This window comes from Talpa occidentalis, unplaced genomic scaffold (assembly GCF_014898055.3).
Source record: "Talpa occidentalis isolate TD23 unplaced genomic scaffold, MPIMG_talOcc4v2.1 talOcc4.2, whole genome shotgun sequence".
In the NCBI taxonomy this organism is placed as follows: Eukaryota; Metazoa; Chordata; class Mammalia; order Eulipotyphla; family Talpidae; genus Talpa; species Talpa occidentalis.
Window position 1 is genome coordinate 99,577,050 of NW_023602073.1, and position 21,762 is coordinate 99,598,811.

General features: G+C 33.0%; 1 long non-coding RNA gene across 5 annotated transcripts in view; it reads left to right on the forward strand.

Moving 5' to 3' along the window:
- Positions 1–21,762, forward strand: part of LOC119253389 (uncharacterized) — a 264,080-nt gene that overhangs the window by 3,114 nt on the left and 239,204 nt on the right. For all 5 annotated transcript variants that reach the window (XR_008553290.1, XR_008553291.1, XR_008553292.1 and 2 more), the window contains exons 2-3: positions 1,416–1,546; positions 19,456–19,535. This is a non-coding gene — a long non-coding RNA (uncharacterized LOC119253389). The remainder of the gene's footprint in view (positions 1–1,415; positions 1,547–19,455; positions 19,536–21,762) is intronic.

Genomic DNA, 21,762 nt, shown 5'->3' on the forward strand with positions numbered 1-21,762 from the left:
AATTTGTGGTTTTAAAATATTAACCCATATAATATTCTGCATAAAAACAAGTTGCCCTTAATATTGTCATAATTATCATCATCATAAGGGAAATTTGCATTCTTTTAATTCTCTCCACTAGAATAGTTTTTTTTTTTTTTTCTCTTCAATCTTTTTCTATCATAGTTCAAACCTCCCCTTTAGATAAAGTGTCTTCTTACAGGAGAGTGGTGAAAACAATATTATTTTTTGATATTCTAATTCCAGTCCTTTTTCAAAACTCTACTCACATAAATATCTCTTAGACAATGTCTTTCATGTTATCCTCAACCCTGCAACACCCTCACCATTATTGTTAAATACCAAAATTCTTAGAAATTTACTTCTGAAACTCTGACATGAAGATGCTCACTTATTAGAAATCTTTGCTTATTGATATCAAATATAACAAGATGTACTTTAATATAATGTGAACTTGATTATCACAGGATAGCCTCATAAAAATATATCCATAAAGTTTAATATTGATTTGATAGTTCAACAACCTATTGATTTATTTTAGATTTGCCCGACATATCTATTATAAAATAAAGATTTGACTTTGTTCCTATAATTTGGAAATCAATTATCTTTTTAATCAGTCAGATTATGGACAAACATATGGGAAATGGATTTAAGTCAACAGACTATTACTTTTACTATAAGAATTAAAAAGAGGCAATGGCATTTGAGTGACTGCAACACTAATGTTTATCATTCTTGGCATCCCAGCCTGGCATAAATGTGTGTGGGATTGAATTGTAGTCAGAAAATTTCATGATAGAATGATTAAGTTATAACTTTTTCCTGATTGATAATTGCTTTCTAACCTCCACTCCACACCCCTCCCATGCTCTAATCATCTTGACTGGATTTGAGGATAACATACATATTTGCAGATTGTCCCATTGTATGAGATACTTCAAGGTTGGCACCTTTCAAATATTGCAAATTGTTCCAGTTTTAACCTTTAGCAACTGTGTTATATCTATATTAAAGGGACATATCTTCAAACTGTTCCCAAAATTCTCAGTTGTTGATAAATTTTAAGTTTTATTTCTTGAGCTAAAAGTAAAAACACCACCCCTTGTACTGTTTCTTAATTTATAACTATTCTCTGATAAAAGAGAAGATGCACTAAAACAAATGCTTTGATGTGAGTTTTGGCTTTAAAATAAATTACTACTGCTAAGTAAGAATAAAATAATATATTTCATAGAACTATTTCAAATAAAAATTATGAGTTCATTGTATCATAATATTTTATATCCAGCATGCAATGATTCTTTCTTTGTACCTGTTTAATTTTAGAGTCCTAAATAAAGGAACTGTAAATCTTCAAGATCTTTTAATGTTTTGTGTATGATAATTCATTTTGTCCTCATACTGTTTTGCAGATAAAGAAATGAGACACAATGAAATAAAATGACTTGCTTAGGTTCAACTACTAAAAGATGAAGCAGGATTCAAATATGAGCAGCCTTGTCCAAAGTCATGCGTGCTTTATTGGAACTGCTGGCAACATATGGTAAATAACAATAAATTAGATAACATATATTGCCTACAAAAGAATATGGGAAACTTATGAATATGGAAACTTGGGGGAAAAGGTATAACATTGTTTTAGTAGTAAGATGGCAGCATACCAGTCAAGGGCAGTATTTTTAATAAGATACATGTGAATCAGAAATTTAACAGTCTTTTTTTTTTCCTAACATGTTAGTATAGCATAATTGTTCTCTTTTTTATTCCAAAACATATTTATAAGACTGCCACTATTATAATTACCTATTATAATTTTTTGGAAGTTCTAGACAATCAAGAAAACTAATAATAGAAATAGATATTTGAAAGCAAAGAAAACCATCATTGTTATTTGCAGAAGGGATTATATTCGTTAAAAATATCTCCCTTTTTAAGAAATTCTATTAAAACATTGTTGGAGTTCAAAAAAATTCATCTCATTTGAAAATAAAATGGGAATAGTTTCATATGGCAACATAAAATATAAAATGCCTAATAAGTAAAATGAAATATATAGAACTTTAAAAATGTACATATACATGTTTCTTGGAGACAAAATGAGGCAGAAAAAGATATTGGATATGTACATTTTTTAATAGATGGTATTGCCTTTATAAATTCATTGTATACCTATTTGTTAAGTAATCAGTATAGGCTCGTACTTCATGGGAAAAAATGTGAACTAAAACATTGCTATTAGAGAGCTTCCTGATGTGTTACGAGAAGGATTAGTCATATAAGACTATAGCTCTAAAGTTAAAGTCTTCTAAACTAGTCAGAAAGAACAGAAACATTTCCCTAAGAAATAGACAATGTATCTGAAATTTAAAATTAAAGAGACTTCCAGCCTCCCCGGTGGCGCAGCAGTTGAGCACTGGGCTGCGAAGCTGCCCGCAGCCTCTGCAGTGTTGGTTCCATACCCTGCTGACGGGCAAGGGTCCCACATGGCGTGCAGAATTCTCCTGCCGCTCCTCTGCTCCTCTCAGCAGTGTACTTTGGTCCTTCTGCCTGTTCTGCTCCCTGCTCTGGCTCTGGTGAATTCTCTCACCCTCCCACGCTTCTGACTGTACCCAGTGCTTGCATAAATAAATAAATAAATAAATAAATAAATAAATAAATAAATAAATAAATAAATAAATCTTTAGATGAATAAATAAATAAATAAAATTAAAGAGACTTCTAGATGCAGAGAATGGGTGTGATAGCCCCTTCAAAATAGTAGAAACCTATGGTAATTGTTCCTGTCTGGTTAAGGTAGAAACATAGCAATATTAGGCACAAACCAATGTGAAATTAAGAGTGCATAAAAGGAAATTCATGACAAAGTAAAATTGTGATGGTATGTGCATATCAGATGAGATTATTCCTATTCAAACATGTTAATCTTGTATTCTTAACAAAAAAGGGAGAGCCTTGTAACATTTTAAGAAAGAAGAAATATAAGCTAAAATTTATGCTTTATAAAAATCACCTTAGCTGCAGTGAATGGAAAAATTGAAAATGGCATAAAAATTCAGGGAAACCAGAAAGGCAAAAAAGAAAATCATAGAGGGTGAAGTCAAAGATATCACCCAGGCTTCTGACTGAAGTAGTGTCTTTCAGTAAAATAGGAATACTAAAAGAACCAGAGATACTGGAACAAGGAAGTAGAATAAACTAAACATATATCTATTGCCCAGTAGGAAGACAAACTACATGATAATTTATCTGCCCTCATTACAATTTAGTGTGTGATAAAGATGTGACTTCATATAATATATATAATAGAGAAATAGAAATATTTAATGAATGTTGATGAAACAAATGGCTAAAAATTAATTATGTAATTTAAGTCTTTTAACAAAATAAATTTAATCAAGTACTTTAAATAATGTTTAAAAAATAAATTTAATAAGAAAATTATCTTAAGTGAAATATTCTAGGATTTGGGAGTATTGTGATCATTAAAAATTGAAGTCTGCTTCAAATGGACCTTTCTATACTCTGTTTTGTGAGACTGGGCCTAGTACATTGCAAACCACATCACTCCTTTGACAGTTGTTCCTATTAAGTTCTTACAATAGAAGTAAGTAGAGTAAGACTGTAGGAGAAAGCATGTGCTACTTCTGTGTGTTTCCTTGTCCTATCTCCATTACCATGACTATACTGCTTTGCTCTTGCAACAATAGAGAACTGGCCCAGAGCAGCAAATGATTTCAGTTTTCCATGGTATGGAAACACATGTTTTTTTCATGCTTTGCCATTTCTAAGATAGCCCCAACTTGGAAGCACTCTATCCTCAAAGGTCTGAGTCCTAGGTATAAAGGACTCCCCCATCAAACTTCTAAACTCAGCTATCCCTTCCTTATCTGAAGACTGTCACAGCTTCTCTCTGTAATGTCTTAATATCTTAATGTTTTTTTTGTCTCTCTAGTTCTCTAAGACCTTGTTTACAGTTCTATACCAAAATTCTATTAAATTGTCTCATGAAGTTTCTGTATATGGACAAGACTGACTGATATCTGTTATTAACTATATTAATTAAATAAATCTTAAAGAAAATAATTACAGATTATTAATGATTGTTAGAAATAAACAATATTCTCTGGGAACCTACTGTTTGTTAAGCACTTCACATTCTAGTAGGAAGACAAACTAAACGAATCATGTAAGCAACATACATGAAGAGGAGGGGGAGTAGAGTATGAGTTAAGGCTTAAACACTTTAAGGTGTTTAACTCACACTTGGGATAAGTTCAAGTGTCAGTAAGTGCTTTGATGACAGTGTTATGCTGGAGTAGTGACAGTGGCTAGGTAGGGAGTAAGATGAATATTTGATGAGCCTTAAAAGATGGTTAAAAGCAAACCATGGAAACGTAAAGTCAGAGCTTCCTAAGCAGTAGGAAAAGCATTTATATCCTGAGAGTGAAATGAGCTGTTCTTGTAAGAAGAGAAAAAATGTTTCTGCAAAATATAAAATAAAGGAGGAGAGTGGAAAGAAATGAGATTAGAAAAGTAAGCTGAAATCAGATCATACAGGGCATTTTAGATCATGAAAAAATGTTTGTATTTTATCCTAGTTAAACTGAGAGCACTTTGAGAGGATTTAACCTGCAAATGATATTATCTGACTTATGCATTTAAAAGATCACTCTAGCCACAGAATGATGTATGAGTCACAATGGCCTGAGTAGGATAGGAGTCAAACCAAGAATGGAAAGGCAAGAGAGCAACTAGCTTATTTCAAGTGCTTAAGCAGAGGTGGTGGTGGCATTTATTAAAGGAGTAATCATTAATTCAAAGTATGTGTATACAGGTTAAGCATGAAAATATTTATATACAAGAATTTTTATGGAAACATTTTAAATCAGGGAAGGTGGGATCTTAATGTCTACAAATAGAACACAAAGAAAAATAAAATTATGGTATAACAATAGTAAATAATACTATAAAACTATTGAATAATTTTAGACTTTGTATATAGAAAAAATACATGTGTAGAAAATATACTTATGACTTACATGAAAATATAGTACAATATGTCGAAATATGCTTATAGCCATGGAAAACAGTGAGTTGCGACCTGGAGTTTGCATGACTAAGATTGGTTTCCACTTACACTTTCTTTCATGTTTTTATTGTCTGAAATTGAGCTTTCTTTTCTTTATGACTGGAAAAGAAAATTAGAAAAAAGGGAATATGTTTTAAAAGAGAAATCAGAGTCACATTAATAGAAGCAGAAAAGAATTTGACAAACTGCAGCATCTATTAATAATAAACCTTTCAGTAAACTTGGGTTAGAGAGGGACTTTCTCAACTTGATAATATGTACAAAATATGTACAAAATATCCACAGGTAGCATCATACCTAATAGTAAACAAAATTTGGATCTTTCCCAGTAAGATTGGGTATATGCAAAGATGTTCCCTTTTACCTTTCCTTTTAAACATCAAACAGGAAGTCTTAGTTAATGTAATAAGACAAGAAATAAAAGGTATACAGATTGTGAAGGAAGAAATAAAACTGTCTTTATGCACAGATGACATGTTGAAATTTGAAAGAATCAACAAAAATCTCCTGGAACACATAAGTAATTTTGAAAAATTTGTAGGATACACAATTAATATACAATAGTCCCTTACTTTCCTGTATACTAGCAATGAGCAAGTGAAATTTGCAATTAAAAACATACCACCACTAATATCAGCAAACAAAAAATTAAATATTAGATATGAGGTATTAAATATCATGTGCAATTTTGTATGTGCTATTATACTATTACATTCTGATGAACAAAATCAAAGAAACTAAGTAAATGGAGAGAGATTTCATCCAGTAAAAAAACTCAATATTGTCAAGCCATCAGTTCCTCCCAATTTAATCTGTAGATTCAATGTAATAATAATCCAAATCATTGAAAGTTATTTTGAGGATAGCAACAAAGTTGCCCAGAATTGCCTACACATAAGTGAAGAACAAATTAGAAGACTGACACTGGTACCTATGGCTGACACTTACTACATAAAATTACAAAAGATAGATCTCAAAATATAGAGCTAATACAACTAGACATACACCTTATAAAACTTAATATAGACAGACTATATACTTGTCACCAAAATTAACTTAAAATAGATCACAGACCCAAATGTAAATATATGAAACTATAAAATGGGTAGAATAAAATACGAGAAAACCTAGATGACTGTAAGTATGGTGATGTCTTTTTATTTGCAACACCAAAGAAACAGTCCATGAAAAAAATACTTGATAAGACTGCATGCACTTCATTAAAAGTAAAATTCCTTAACTGTGATAGACGCTGTAAGAGAATGGAAAGACCAACCACAGTCTGGGAAAAAATATTTGCAGAAGGTACTCCTGATGAAGAAATGTTATCCAAAAAAAATACGAAGAACTCAAAGTTTAAGTGAGGAAACAACCTGTTTTTAAAAGGAGACAAAAGTGGTAATAGAATCCTCAGCAAAGAAGGTATACGGATGTCAAATGAGCATATGAAAAGATGCTCCCTGCCATATGTGATCAGGAAAATGTAGTTTGAAACAGAATGATCAAAACATTGACGACACCAAATGCTAACGAGAAGCTGTGGCAATGGGAACTCTCATTTATGGTTGATTGGAATAAAAAAATATTGCAGCCACTTTGGAAGACAATTTGGCAGTTTCTTAGAAAACTAAACATACTCTCATCTACCATATGATCTACCAATCTTGTTCCTTGTTATTTATCCGAAGGCGTTGCAAATTTATATCCACACAAAAATCTGCACATGAATGTTTAGCGAGGCTTTATTCTTAATTGGCAAAATATGGAAGCAACCAAGATGTCCTTCCATAGGTGAATATGTAAGTAAACAATGTTACATCCAGGCAATGTAATAATAGCACTAAAAAGAATGACCTAGCTATCTGTGAAAAAAACAAAGAGGAACATTCAATACATTTACTAAGTTGAGGAAAGCAGTCTGGAAAGCTTAACTGTATTTCAACTATATAATATTATGGTAAAGAAAATTATGGAGACAATATAATGATGAATATTTTCCATGAGTTTTGGGGTAGAAAGAGATGAAAAAAACAGAGTACATATGTCATTGTACATTGGTCCAGACCCATAGAATGTACAATACAAACCCCAAAATAAACAATACTATAAACTGTAGGCTTTGGGTAATTATGATGTAGCAATCTAACAGTTGTAATGTGTCACTCTGGTGGTGAATGTTAATGGGGAGTATATGTAGGTACAGAGGATAGATAGGAAGTCTTTATACCTTCTCAGTTTAGCTATGACCCTTCAACTGCTCTAAAAAAAAAACCCTGACAAATGATATAACCAAAAAAAAGAAAATCTTCATGACCTAAGCAATATTCTTAGACCTCAGTTAATTTTTTTTTTTTTTTTTTTTTTTTTTTTTTTTTTTGTGGGACCCTCGCCGGTGGCCGGGGATTGAACTGGCCGGGGATTGAACTGCGCCACCAGGGGAGGTCCAATTTTGGGTTTTATGATTCCAAATAACTTACTAGATTTTATGCTATTCTTTTACTAATTATTTAGAATAGGTTTTTTTTTTTAGGATTTATTTATTTATTATTATTTATACAAGCACTGGGTACAGTCAGAAGCGCTGGAGGGTGAGAGAATACACTAGAGCCAGAGTGGGGAGCAGAGCAGGCAGAAGGACTGAAGTATACTGCTGAGGGGAGCAGCGGGCGGCAGGAGAGGTCTGCGCGCCATGTGGGACCCTCCTTCGGTGGCTGGGGAGCAGCCAGGGATCGAACCGGTGCTGCAGAGGCTGCGGGCAGCTTCACAACCCAGCGCTCAACCACTGCACCACCGGGGAGGCCCTAGAATAGGTATTCTTAATGTTTGCATTTGTCTGTATCTGATAGATAATTTGGGCATTTCTTGAATAGTAACATGTTCTCACCATTTTTTGTAAATGTGTTTCAAGAATTTTTTTTTAACATTTTCACTTTTTATATCTTTAGTATAGTTGATATACAATAAATATATTCAACATAATTTTATAAGCATATTATAATTAAATTTTCTTCACAATGATGATAGTATCTCTATCACCAAAAATGTATCTTCATAGTCTCTTGGACTATGTCCTATGCCTCAAACCTCCACCCTACTTTCATGCTCATGCAGCCATCATTCCATGTTCTGTTACTATTATGTTAATGTTTTCTATAACTTTCCTATTTACTTATTCTAGTATCATAATTTCAAAATGTTATATATACCTTGTGGCCTCCCTGGTGGCACAAGGGGTTAAGTCGCAGCACTATGAAGCTATCCACAGCCACTGCAGCATGAGTTTGATCCCTGGCCTGGGAGGTGACCCACATGGCAAAGCAGAACTCTTCTGTCTCCACCGCTACTCCCCTCAGCAGTGTATTTCAGTAGATCCACCTGTTCTACTCCCCACTCTGTCTGTGGTGAATCTTCTTACCTCCTGCATTTCTGGCCTGCACCCCAGCTTCTATATGCATAAGTAAATCTTTAAAAAAATGTTATACCCCAAGGCCATCTCCTATTTATTAACCCTGTATTATTTGGGGGATGGGAAATGTATCATTTTTCCTTTCTCAGTTTCTAATGTGGTTCAGCACTATTATGGATACCATGAATACAATCTACTCCAATATTGTTTTTGACCATCTTCTACTTACCTGACAAAACCCAAACTACCCTACTATTTTTGCATAGACAAACTGCTGGATAAAAATATGCAGTCTCACGGGATGGTCTTTCTTCCCCCCCTTTCTTTTAAGATTTATTTATTTATTTATTTGTGCATACAAGAACTGGGGTACAGGCCAGAGGTGCAGGGGGGTGACAGGATTCACCAGAGACAGATTGGGGAACAGAACAGGCAGATTGACGGAAATACACTTCTGAGGGGAGCAGCAGGCAAGACAGGAGAGGTCTGCTATGCCATGTGGGTAGCTTTCTGGCCGGCCAGGGATTGAAGTCATGCTGCAAAGGCTGCAGATAGCTTCATAGTGCTGTGCTTAACCCCTGGCACTACCAGGAAGGCCTTGGACGGTCTTTCTTTGAATTGATGGCTACATTTCTTAAGTGAGCTTTCAGTCCTTTCATGAATCCTAATGCATCTCTATCAGACATTTTCTCTTTGTCCTCTCCAGATCCCTTCTTTACACTTCTCAAAACTGTTCTCTTTCTTAGGAGACTGATTTATATGGGATCTCTAGGTTTTGCAAAATTTCATCCTTACTAAGAGTGAGGGATTGAGAAATAGTTATCATATCTATATTTGATCACTCAAAATTATTGGAGTCTCTATTGTTAAGTTATCCCCTCTAACAAAAACTTGCATTTGGGACTACCCTATTTCTAAGGAACTCTTGCGGTCATCTAAATTTTATTCTCTATTTTCTGACTCTCTCTTTCCTCATGTCAAGAAATATTTATTTGTTCTTCAGTGAATGGAAGTATCACTCACACTTATTTCTCACTTAATTACACTACTAACACTGCTGCTATGACATCTAGTCTTTATATGCCACCTCTAAAAACTAAGGTCTTCATTTCCTTTTAGTATTTGTTTGGTATTTTGTGCTATTCCCCAACAAAATAGGCCAAGCTAACTGAATGGGATAAAGCATTGATATAACATTAAAGACTATAGCATGCTGAGGAATAGGGTAATATTTCATATATATAAATAAATATAGATATAGATAGGCACTCATTAGCTGAAAACTGAAGAGGTTTCTTCAACTGTTAATGAGTTCCCATTACTAAAACTATGAAAGGGAATTAGAGAAATCATCTCTGTAGTATATGGTCCACTAAATTGGTGCACCATAAGAAGATTGAGGAATATCACCTTTTACAAATTATGCATTTTGTGGTTCACTCAAACACTGAAGTTTATTGTTTCAAGTGATGAGATTTGGGATTTAGTAAAGCTCTTCAGTTGAAATCATTTTTCTGTAATACATATTTCCCTGATATACCACCATGACACTACTCAGAATACAAGCATGCTCGGTAGATAGATTTTTGTGATATTCTGGTAAACATTTCCCACAACAACGCCTTTCATTATTTTCAGGTCCCACATAACTTAAAATTATGAAAGATAATTGTTTAGAAGAATGTTAAGTAGCTTACAGATCCCAGGGAAGAGCTACTCCTTTTGTAAGAAGACAAAAAGCTTATTATTTTCCTCTTATATATTTATGAAACTATATTAGAAGGTACCATAGATCAGACAAAAGGTTAAAAGCTATCATCTCAAGAAACTCAGGATAGGGCCTCCACAGTGGCGCAGCAGTTGAGCGCTGGGCTGCGAAGCGGCCTGCAGCCTCTGCAGCACCAGTTCGATCCCCGGCTGCCGGGCGAGGGTCCCACATGGCGCGCAGATCTCTCCTGCTGCCTGCTGCTCCCCTCAGCAGGTTTGCCTGTACTGTTTCCCACTCTGGCTCTGGTGAATTCTCTCACCCTCCCACGCTTCTGACTGTACCCAGTGCTTGTATAAATAAATAAATAAATCTTTAAAAAAAAAAAAAAGAAACTCAGGATACATATAAATATATATATGTATTTATATATGTGTATTTATATATATATTTGAATATACATAATCATAAAATCAGATGGAAAAATAAGTATTGTAGTAGAGGTAGGCATTTCCACAGATGATTAGGAAGGCTGCAAGTGAAAGTGCCATAATAAAGAGAATTTTCAAAGATAGGTGAGAGGATGATTGAAGAGAAAAGAAATAGACAAAAGTGGGAGGGGGAGGTGAAAAAAATTACTGATTTTTAAGAGGCTCAGTTCTATAATCACAGTACTGGATAAAATTAAGTTTACAAAATGAATAGGGTCTGCTGTGTTGAGGTGAAATTAGATTGATAACCAGCAGCATCCTCTCCAACTAATAAAGGTTTTCTCCTCTTCCCCTCCAACCATTCAGACCCTGCAAGGCCAATTTTTGTTTGTTTGTTTTTTAAATGTTGTTATCTTAAAGCTAATATTTACTATTTGAATTTGTTTTGTTTCACAATTTTAATTATATCAAGACCATGATATTCCACTACACAATTCCATATCGATTCTTAATAAAGAAGTACATTTTTTTTGCCAGTAGGTAACTATGCTTTGTTCTACTTGCCATGTAGTTCCCTGATACCTAAAATGATCATTTATCTGGTTTGTTGCCAGGGAGACTCCCAGTTGTCTGGATTTAATTATTAGTTACCTTTTTCACTCTGAAACTACATATGGATGTAAAATCATATAACCACCCAAATGATAGTGCAAAATATTGAAATATATTTGTTATAGATTTCATTTTTGTTTTATATTATTTACTTTAAAAATGTAATTAAAATGATATTTTATCTGGCTAATGGAACAGTTAAAATAGTGTTTGAATTCTAGATAAAAGCTCATGAAAACAGGCAAAATACTAAAGGTAAGAAATTACTGAATTTGTGCTAGTCACTTAGTTATTAATGACATTCGATATATAAATTTCGTAACATAAAGTAAAATATACATCAAGTGTAACTAATAAATCATTATTGAAGCCATACATTTACTACTATAGATTTTCTTAAATACTTTAAAATGAATTTTAGTATCATAGAATTGCAAATACATGTTTAATTCTTAAATTGTTAGGAATTTATCACAATATTTGAGAATCATTTGTTTAAGTCCAGAGTAACAGAATTATATAGATGCTATGATCTACTTTTAAAAAGGAATAGAATAAATACCCACTGAAATACACATATAAGAGGAGTATAAAGAATGGGCTGTAAATGGTGAATTTGCAACAAATGACAACATCCTCTATAGACTGCATTTTACATTTCTATGATTTTTTAAAAATTATCAAAACAACAAAGGGTCACTGCATGTATTTCAGTAGTTGCTATATATGTCTTCAAAGTTTGTAAGTATACATATATTTATATGTGATATATTAAGAGATAATATTGTTCTTTGATTAACTTGAATCCCATAAATGGAGGCTGAAAATAGTTCACAAAGTTTTTTTGGGAAGACAACATTGTTGATAGTCAGATATAATAGGATTTGCACATATTTTAAGTCAAAATGAGTTCTTTAATCTATCTAGTGCAGGTAGAATTAATTCATTACTAACCTCACAACAAATTTCAGGGAAACTAGGTCTGCTGTAACTGTTAAATTGTAGAAATTAGGAAATGTTGAAATGGTCTAATCAACAAACTGTGCATAATGCTGTTTAGTGCATTTACAGAGTCCCCCAAATCCTGTTCAAAAGTGTCTTTTCCTATCTTCATTTCACCATTGCCTGGCTCATTTGAAACAGCCAGCATGTCTGAAGCAGTTTATAACTGTGGTTGAAAAAACTACTCAGCACAGCTCGTTAACTAGCAATTTTACCTCACGACCATCCTAAGTATTTGATTCCTTATGGTGTATTCTTTTGAATAGGAAAAAAAAATAGTGTCTTGTCAATATACTTCTTAAGTGTGAGTAGTTTGTTGATGAGTCACCTGATAGTATTCAGTTCATTGCCAAAGAATGGTTCTTTTCTGCATATCTGTGAATGGATTGAACTAAATTGCTAAACAATAGTAGTTTGGATGCTTAATGGTCTATCTTTGTGGTTAATTCCTTTTCTCTCCCCCTGGAGTTTTATGAGGTGAAGATGGTCAAACAATTTGGGTTCTAGTCCCTGTTGTATAGTTGACTTGATCCACCTGAGCAAACACCAAAATAATGCTGATTCCTAACAGAAGTATTCATTCTAATTGGTTGAAATAAGGGCTGCCTCTGCCTCTCCCTCCTCCCACTCTCACTTTTCTGCTCTCTCACTCCACCACTCTTCCCATCCACTAAGAGCTCTAGCTTACAATTGTGAGCATGCATAGGGTAAGCTGAAAGTATCAGGCTTTTCTGCCCTCCCGCCATTAGGATAGATGACGGAACTCTGCAGTCCTGAGTGCATGCCTGATGGCGGGCACCTGGAGCAGGGTGTGGGCATATGTAGACTGGATTCACTTGGGCTAAGACTGGGCTTATAAAGGCGGCGCCACAGTGATGCCAGCAGAAAGCAGAACCATGAGAAGAACCACAAAAAGGCCACAAGAGAACGCCGGAGAGCCCAGATAGAGTGAAGACTTGCTGGGGGCTGGGAGGCCTGCTCAGCACCCTGCTTGCTGTGTACCTGGTAAATCCCAATAAAAGCCTGAAAAGCCACTGAGGGCTCCAGGACTCTCTCCTTCTTTACCCGGTCTGCTCCTGTCAGAGAAAAACCTGCACTGTGCCCATCCTGCCGCTATAGCATGTAAGCACGCTTACACATATACACTCTCACATATACTCTTTCCTTTTCCTACTCAATTGTCCTGTCTCTAGCAGCAATAGTATTAAATTTTATTTTTGATGTTCCTGGTAATTTTCTCTATAATTCTAAACAATGTGTATATTTAATCAGTGTGTGTTAATAACTTTTAACTGTGTGTGGTGACTGTCTTCTATGAAAAATAAGAGAATTAATCATACAACCCATTTTTATTCTCCCTTTCAATTTTTAACTTGTATTTTCATCATTAAATGTCCCATTGGTTAATATCAAATTAAATTTTATAGGTATATAAACACATATATCCTGCTATTTCTCGCATTTCACTTTGTGTGTGTGTGTGTTTCTTATTCCTCTGTATTTTAACTTGCCCACTTTTTTCTACATGATGACTTTTATATTTTCAATGTTAATATAATTTATATTATTTCATTACATATATGCATTTTGTGACATGTCTAAGAAATAAAAAGAAATAGAGTGTTCAATATGTTATGTGTAAGTTTCTTTATTTTTTTCCTTAAGCATTAACTATACTGGAATTTTCCATTTGTTGTCATGTTGCCATCACAGGGACTGGGCAAACTATATATAGGTATATATTTAATGTATGTTCGTCTCCATTCATTGCTCAGTGGGTATACAGGTTATTTCCAATTCTTGACTGTTGTAATAATGCTGCAATGAACATATATACAATTGAAGTTCCATGAGCAAAATAAAGATTGCACCACAAGATTATTGCCAAAACTAGAGATTACCCTGAATATAAGTAGAAAGGATCTTTAGAATATGTAAACAGAAGCATAGCAACCTTAGCATGTCAAGGAGAGGAACCAGTATAATTGCCAGGAATAAGCCTTGTTGCCCATGATAGAGTTTTTAAGTGTGTGCTGTGGTTAGGGATCTCACTCTTCTGACCTCAAAGAAATTGTAATCTATTGAAGAAAGAGCAAAATACAGAATATATGAACAATTGATAAAAATAAACATTTCTAAAGATAAATTTAGACAGGCTTTTAACTCTAGATAGCTGCAATGGAAAGTCAAAGCACATACAGAATAACATTTCGGGTATCTAATGAATATAAGAAACTACAAGATTTCTTTACAACATTTTTAAGTATATAGCACATTCGAGTCATTTAGATCTCCTTGACTCAACAGTGTATCTCTGTTTTCAAATGAAATGAAAGTCACAGAGAAGAATTATATTTAGCTCTGTCTATACTATGAAGCGAACTGTTAAAAGTATGAAAATACCTAATTATTATTAAGGGTTCTTTTTGCAAAGGATATTTTTATGAAGAGATTGCTAAAGTCTGGATGGCCTATTCAAATTTTATTTTATTTATATTTTCATATTGAAATTGTACGATATACAGAAAAAATGATTTATTCCAATTTTGAAAAATCAGGTAGGATACTAATGGATTATGTAGTTAAAAAAATCTCTTGCAAAGAGTTGTTTAATTTACATTTAAATACATTAGGCTGTTGCTACCCAGGGTGGCCAAGTCTTCTCTTGAGGAAAGCAGGTTAAGTGTATTAATGGTTGGACTGTTAAGCACATCACTTAATATTGTTCACTAACACTTATTGATTCTTGAAAGAGACTTGCTAGTAAAGCCTCATTCCTGTACTGCTAAGATTAGGTTTATCCTGCATTAACGCTTTAGTTTGATCATTTAAATGTCTCCTTAGTTGAAGTTTTACATTTTAATTTATTCTTAGGCCTGTGACAAAGCAATTAAAACTGTAAGACTTTGCTACCTAGAATGATTCAGTCTTGATTTTAATAAGCCTGGGCAAATTGGAAGCTTTAAATAACACAAGAAAAAGCATTATTTTTCAAGATTTTTGTACATAACCACACATGATTATAAATGGTATGAACAATGGGATGTGATTGTTCATGGAAAAAGAAAATTTCCTTTTATAAATTACAATGTGTCTATTCTTTCCAAGAAACTTCACAATTTTTTTTAATACCAGTGGAACAAAAAAATATAAAATGAGTCAATCAAATTAAAAAAATGACTAAAATTTCCTTATTTTAATAGTGTTTCAATGTTAGCGCATAAAAAGAAAAGGTGGCATACCAGATTATCAGATGTTAAAGATGTCTATAATTACTCAAAACTATCTTCTTTTATAGATTTTTTTTTATATTTCTGTAATTTCGATTGTACAGCATGGTAGTCTAATATGCTGCTGAGTGGTCATTTTAAGTGTTCCTAAAAGATTATTTTTGATATAGAATATAAGGTGTTCAGATAATCAATATATTTTTTTTTCTATTTGACCACAGATAAATTGCCTTTATGTTATTTTGGCATCCTTCAAATATTTCCTATCTCCTCCATTACCCATAGATTTTTCTCACGTTTCTATTGATACAGGAACCAGCTGCATTTTTAAGACAACATTTCACTATAGTTTAATCGATACTATGAGACTATGCCCCACGTGCAGGCCACTTCTACCTAGTTACTCTTAGCATTAATCAAGATGAAATATCTAAATGCTCAGACTGAATTTTCCATGACACGTGTAACTGGGGTAGCAGATATGAAGTAGGCAGCATATCTGTAATAACTATGTATTATGGATGTATTTCTTAATAAGTTTACAATAGCTGAACAAAAATCACACTAGACCACTGGCCAATATGTCAAGTTAAATTCAAAGTAATAATTTAATTTAGCACTTACTTGCTTTTGAAGGAAATAAAAAGGTTTTCTTAAGGTTTACATATTATAGAGGAAATATAAGCTATTTGGACCAAAATAAAAATATAAATCTAGTGAATTTAGTGCATTTATTATGCACAGATATTGTATCTTCCTGTAAATGCAGATTTTGCTTTTTAAGGATATAATGACAAAGTGGCAATACTTGACTTTATGGATTACTAAGAATCTTGAAGTGGCATGCAGTAGTTTTATTTGTTTGTTTTTAGGAAAGCGCCATGACTGAAGAGTGTTAGCAAATAACCTCCTGAGTAGTACATCTGTTTGGTGGCTAAGACCTATTTCATTTATAGCTCCGAGCAAATTATTTAATTACATTACAAAATGATGACAGTGTTTGTCAAGCAGCTAGCTTGAACATGAAAGTTTATTAATGTTTAATACCATGTTTTCCCAATGTATAAAATATTGTATTTTTATATAATTTCTGAATTCTTTATACCATTTCTGAAGCTTAAAAATATTTTTTTTTTAATTTTGGAAGTACAGTGATATTCTTATATCTTTAGCCATAATTCTTATATAAATCTATTCAAATTATTCTTATGTAGTTATTAATTCTCCTGTGTCAAATCTCTGACATATAAGTACCTGGCTTTCATTAGTAGACAATGGTAACAATGGTCACTGGATTTTCTGTTTTGGTGTTTCTTTTCTTGCAGTACTCCACCAATTTCCTTCCTATATCTCTATCTTAATTACCTCCTCCCTTATTATAGCCTACCTTATATTTCTCTTCCTACCTCTCTGTATTTTATTAAAATACTGGTAAATTTTGTTACTGTTTAAGGTTCTATCATACTGCAACAAATAAGTTTGTCACTGGGAGTGTTTATTTCATGAACAGATTTGGGGACATTTTCTCTCTGATGATGTGATGTTAGTTAGAACTGAGTGACAGATGGATGCCTTTGTTGCAGATACTGTAAGGTGACATAAATCTGAATATTTGTGAGCCTGTACCTGTGAATCAATGTTACCTCAATAAAAGAAAAAAAAAGATTAATGATGTAAACTAAGATAGACATGGATGTAATAAAGGTAAACAATTTTCACTGAGTCAAGTAAAGATATATTGGAGAAAGTGTGAGTTAAATTAGAAATGAGTAATGTTAATGAGGAAAGCCGATACCATAATAGGTAAGAGACATTGACCACTGCCAGCATAATTGTTCTAATGTATTGAAAAGGTAATGGGGAACCATTCAGATTCTTAGAGGACATTTTATGATCCTATCTGCTTGTTAATTTTTCCAGTTTTCTTCTATTCAGATTTGTATATAAGAAACTGCTTATACTGTTTCTTCATCCCATGGAAATTTTCTGCACACAGCTTCCTTTGTCACTGTTGTTTTGCACTTTACCTGTGGTCTCAAAACTTCCATCTAGTGCCAAAGCTGTTTCAGAAGTAGTGGAAGAATTAGCCAAGGTATAGTTTGTCTTCTTTAATTCTATGATTTCTTTTTTCCCCCCTGGCCCTGTAGGTAGTGCTGCTTATGTTGAATCTAACCAACCTCAAACCAAGCATAACATCCTACCTGTGCCACTTTCTCCTACAGGAGCAGGCACTGTGTTTCCATTTCTTTGGGCTTTTTAAATGTACTTCTTATGCTTAATAATTTGCTCTTTTAACTAAACCAACCAAACAAGAAAATGCAATTAAAGCCCACTACCATATTCACTAATACATTATTTTTTGCATTTCAGTGTCTGATAACTGGTCTATACCAGACAAGTAAACACTTGAACCCAGCTGATAGAACCTGTTACAACGACATTCATAGAAAAATTGTACAGATTAGGTGAAAGTCGGAATCTATTATCTGTCCATTAAAGACAAAAACAATAATTCATCATATGCAATAAAGTAGATTAATTGCATGTATATTTCTATAAAACTTGTTTATTATTAAAACATCTAAACTTTACTTTGAAAAATATAAAATATGCTAATGTATAAAAAAGAAAATAATGAAAACTAGTAATCCAACCACTCAAAATGAATTACTGTTGACATTTTGTAAGTAATCATGTTTGTTTGCATACAAGTGTGTGTATGTATTTAGTAATTATGTTTCTGTCATTTAAAGTTGACTTTTCCCCTGAATTTATTTTGAGAATTTTCACATTTGTAGTATCTTTCAATAGCTTGATTTTATAAACAGTATCTTGACTTAAGCATTGTATGTTCAGCCTGTATGTTTAGTGTTTGCTATAGGTGCAGTAGTTTTGTGCTCTTTTATTCTCTCTTGTGACTTTGCTTCTATAAACAGAGATTACAACTTGGTATCATCAATCAATGTTAATATAATTTCCAATTTAAAAATTTATACAATAGTTATTTTGAATATTTGAATGAAATTTTATTATCAGATTAAAGTAATTATAGTGTTTTCTTTCTGCCAATTATTCAATACATTGAATATTATGGGTTCTTTTAGTAAACAAAGTCCTAGTCTAGAATTGTATGCTTTAATTCATATCTCAGTGATTTCTAGTATGCCTTTAAGTACCTGCTTTTTTCCCTAAGAAACATACATGGACTGCATATTTTGCAAGGCACTGTTTATCTTAGAAAAATAAAATTAAAAAATTTCCTTTTTCTATAAAAATCAAATTGCTTGTGTCAAAAATCTTGTCATATAACTTATTTTCTTTTAACATTCTTATTGGAAGAGAATCTGAAGTAAACTAGATATTTTTCTTTTTTGAAGGGTGCAATTTACTTATTTACTGGAAACTCAGATGGATTTTTAATAACTCTAAAAGTATATACCCCCATAAAGGTATTTTAAATTCTAGTGTCTTTTCATTAATACTACATGATCCTCTGTGAACTCTTCCTGTATGCAAATTCCAATATTTAACATAGGAAATTTTTAAAAGTTATTATTAACCTACCACTGTGTAACATTTCATCTTTGTTCCCTCCTTCTGGATTGGGTCATCTTAATTAGTATTCTATTTTTCTCCTCTGACTTCTGAGATAATTTCACAAGATTGTTATTTTTTTTATTTCATTTTACCTAATGTCCACTCTAATGATCTCATCCCCTTTGTGGTTTTTATTTAAACAGTTACATAGTTATAATCTGTCCTTTTCTATTTCCTAATGAGAAATTCATTAGTCTTGCAAAATTTTTTTGAATTGTATTGAGAACTAAAACAAGACTTTTTTTTTAAGTCATTTCTTATTATAGCACTGCTTATAATTGTCTTTCAGAGTGACTTTTTTCCTTGAATTTTAGTTTCTTATAACTTATTTTGATTTCCCGATATTCATATTTGAAATTACTTATATTTATATCTTTCAGATTCAGACAAATGGAGAGAAGTGTTAGATTATGTATAGTTTGTGTACCTGCTTCATATGTCCAGTAGCTTGAAGAGAAAGGTAAGGTGGCTGAAGCTCAATGTAAATTGAACAAAAAGTGCCTTCTCTCCTAGGTTTTCTCATTGTTTGGAATGGCTTTCTTGCTTGGGCATGTAAGTGTCTCTAATGTTTATGGGGGCCTGGTAGTCACCAGTAAGACCTAGCTATAGCAATGTATTTTTATAGCTGTTTCTGCAAATTATAAACCAGAGGAAATTACAAGTTTAGATTCTTTAAAGAGTATAGCCTCTTGTTTTTTACTCTACTTCTGCCCTTGCTGAATAAATCTATCTTTAGATTTACTTTTATTCCTTTTGATTTGACATAGACATACCTTCTATCCTCATGCCTTTAAGTAAAGGATGTTGGTGGGGCTCCATTAGGTTCAATTCATTTTTTTTGTTTGTTTGTTCTTACAGAGAGGGCATAACACCTGTCCAAAATGTTCTAAAATTGTCTGCCCACACTCTATCTGGCAGAAAAAGATGCCATGATTATATATACAAAATTGTTTTGTTCATACTTTCTCAGTTTTAAAAGCTCATCATATACACATTCAATGCTGGAATAAGAATAAAAGGGATGTTTATTGCTACTTCTCCTAGCTTCCTTTTTTCTTTAAAAGTGAAAAAAATATCTTCAGACTTACTTGATCCTCCTCGTTCCCCATGATATTGTGATGTAAAAGAAAAAAATATTCATCTGGTCATTCAGATAATCAAATATATATGAGGAGTATATGAACATTATTCATAGTTTCTGGCTCACTGATCCAAAAACTTTGAACTTTCCTATGTATTGGGAGTAAAGTTGTCTTTTGTTACATTAATGAGGTAACCTTTGGGGAAAATTAAGAAAGGGTTGAGAGAACCAACTATGTGAGAAATGTCCTGAATAATATCCTTTATAATAAATAGGTGACTCCATAAGTAAAAGCTCAGTTTTGTGAGCTGCCCTAGCAAATTAGGAGAACCTGAGGAGGGAATCATGGGAACTGTTGATTTATAGCCTGCAGGTCAAATGTACAGCTAACAACCTGAACTTGTGGCTGGCCCCTAGTCAGAGGAGGGTGTTGGAGGAGCTTGTAACCAGTTTGTAGCCAGTTTGTTAAAATTACAGGTAACAGCTTGGGCTGTGACTGTAATCTGAAGTAGGGGAGGTCTTGGGACATTGAGCCCTTAACATGTGTAATCACATGCTATCTCTGGGGAGGCAATGTTTTAAAATTGTTTGTTGGTTTGGGGAATCTGCAAATACACATACTCACACTGCAGTTTGGTCCCAGGATCCTAAAAACAGTCCTTAACAAATATGTCATGTTGATCAACAAATACAAAGTTTATCTTTTGAAATACAATTAGATTATGTTCTTTGAAGAAAAATAAAGTGTTTATTATCTATATAACTTTCTAGTTAATAATGTACATGGTTCTGTGGTAATGTGTGGGGAAATAGTGACCTTTTTAGCGATGGACAGAGAGAACCTGTCTTCCAGGAATATGAACCCTAACTGGAGATGTCAAAATAAACTAAGTCATAAAATATAAAAACCCTAAGTAATAAAATCAATATGTATCAAAAATGCTTGAAGACGGACTGAGCATTCGTTGGACTGGCTTATTCAGACAAGTCAGTAGAATTTAACTGGGACTTAAAGGAGGAATTTGGCTCTGGTAGATTTGAGAGGCATTTGATCCAGGTAAGGAGAAAAGAATGGAATTCAGAATATAAGAGGAGTGCTAGGGAGATTTAATGTATTGTCTTATAGTCTGCTTATTAGGACTGTTCATCACAATGTGTACTAGAACTTTTACATATTTGCAGTTGAAACTTTAGTTTGTTATTACTTTTTGGGTAATTTGTACCTTTGAATAAATAACTATTTCTTGAATCATTCTTCTATAGTGAGTTTATAATGAAATCATACAATTTCAGCAACTTGAATTGAAAGTTTTGTAGATATCAGCTTACAATGTGTTTATTAAAAACGTTTCTCTTCTCCGACTGTTTTAGGAATGAACTTGATCAAACAGGAAAGGGAAATTTGATCTTAGTGAACTTTTGTTAGTAAAGTTTCACCTAAATTTTCACTCTACAAAATTGGATGGCAACATAATCTAAGAATCTGAATAACATTAATTTAACGAAATATTTTTCTTGTTTCTACTGATAGCTTGTTTCCGCAGCATTGCACCAGTGTATTGAAAAAGAAAAGATCTTATTATATAAAGTCCAATGATGTGTAAAT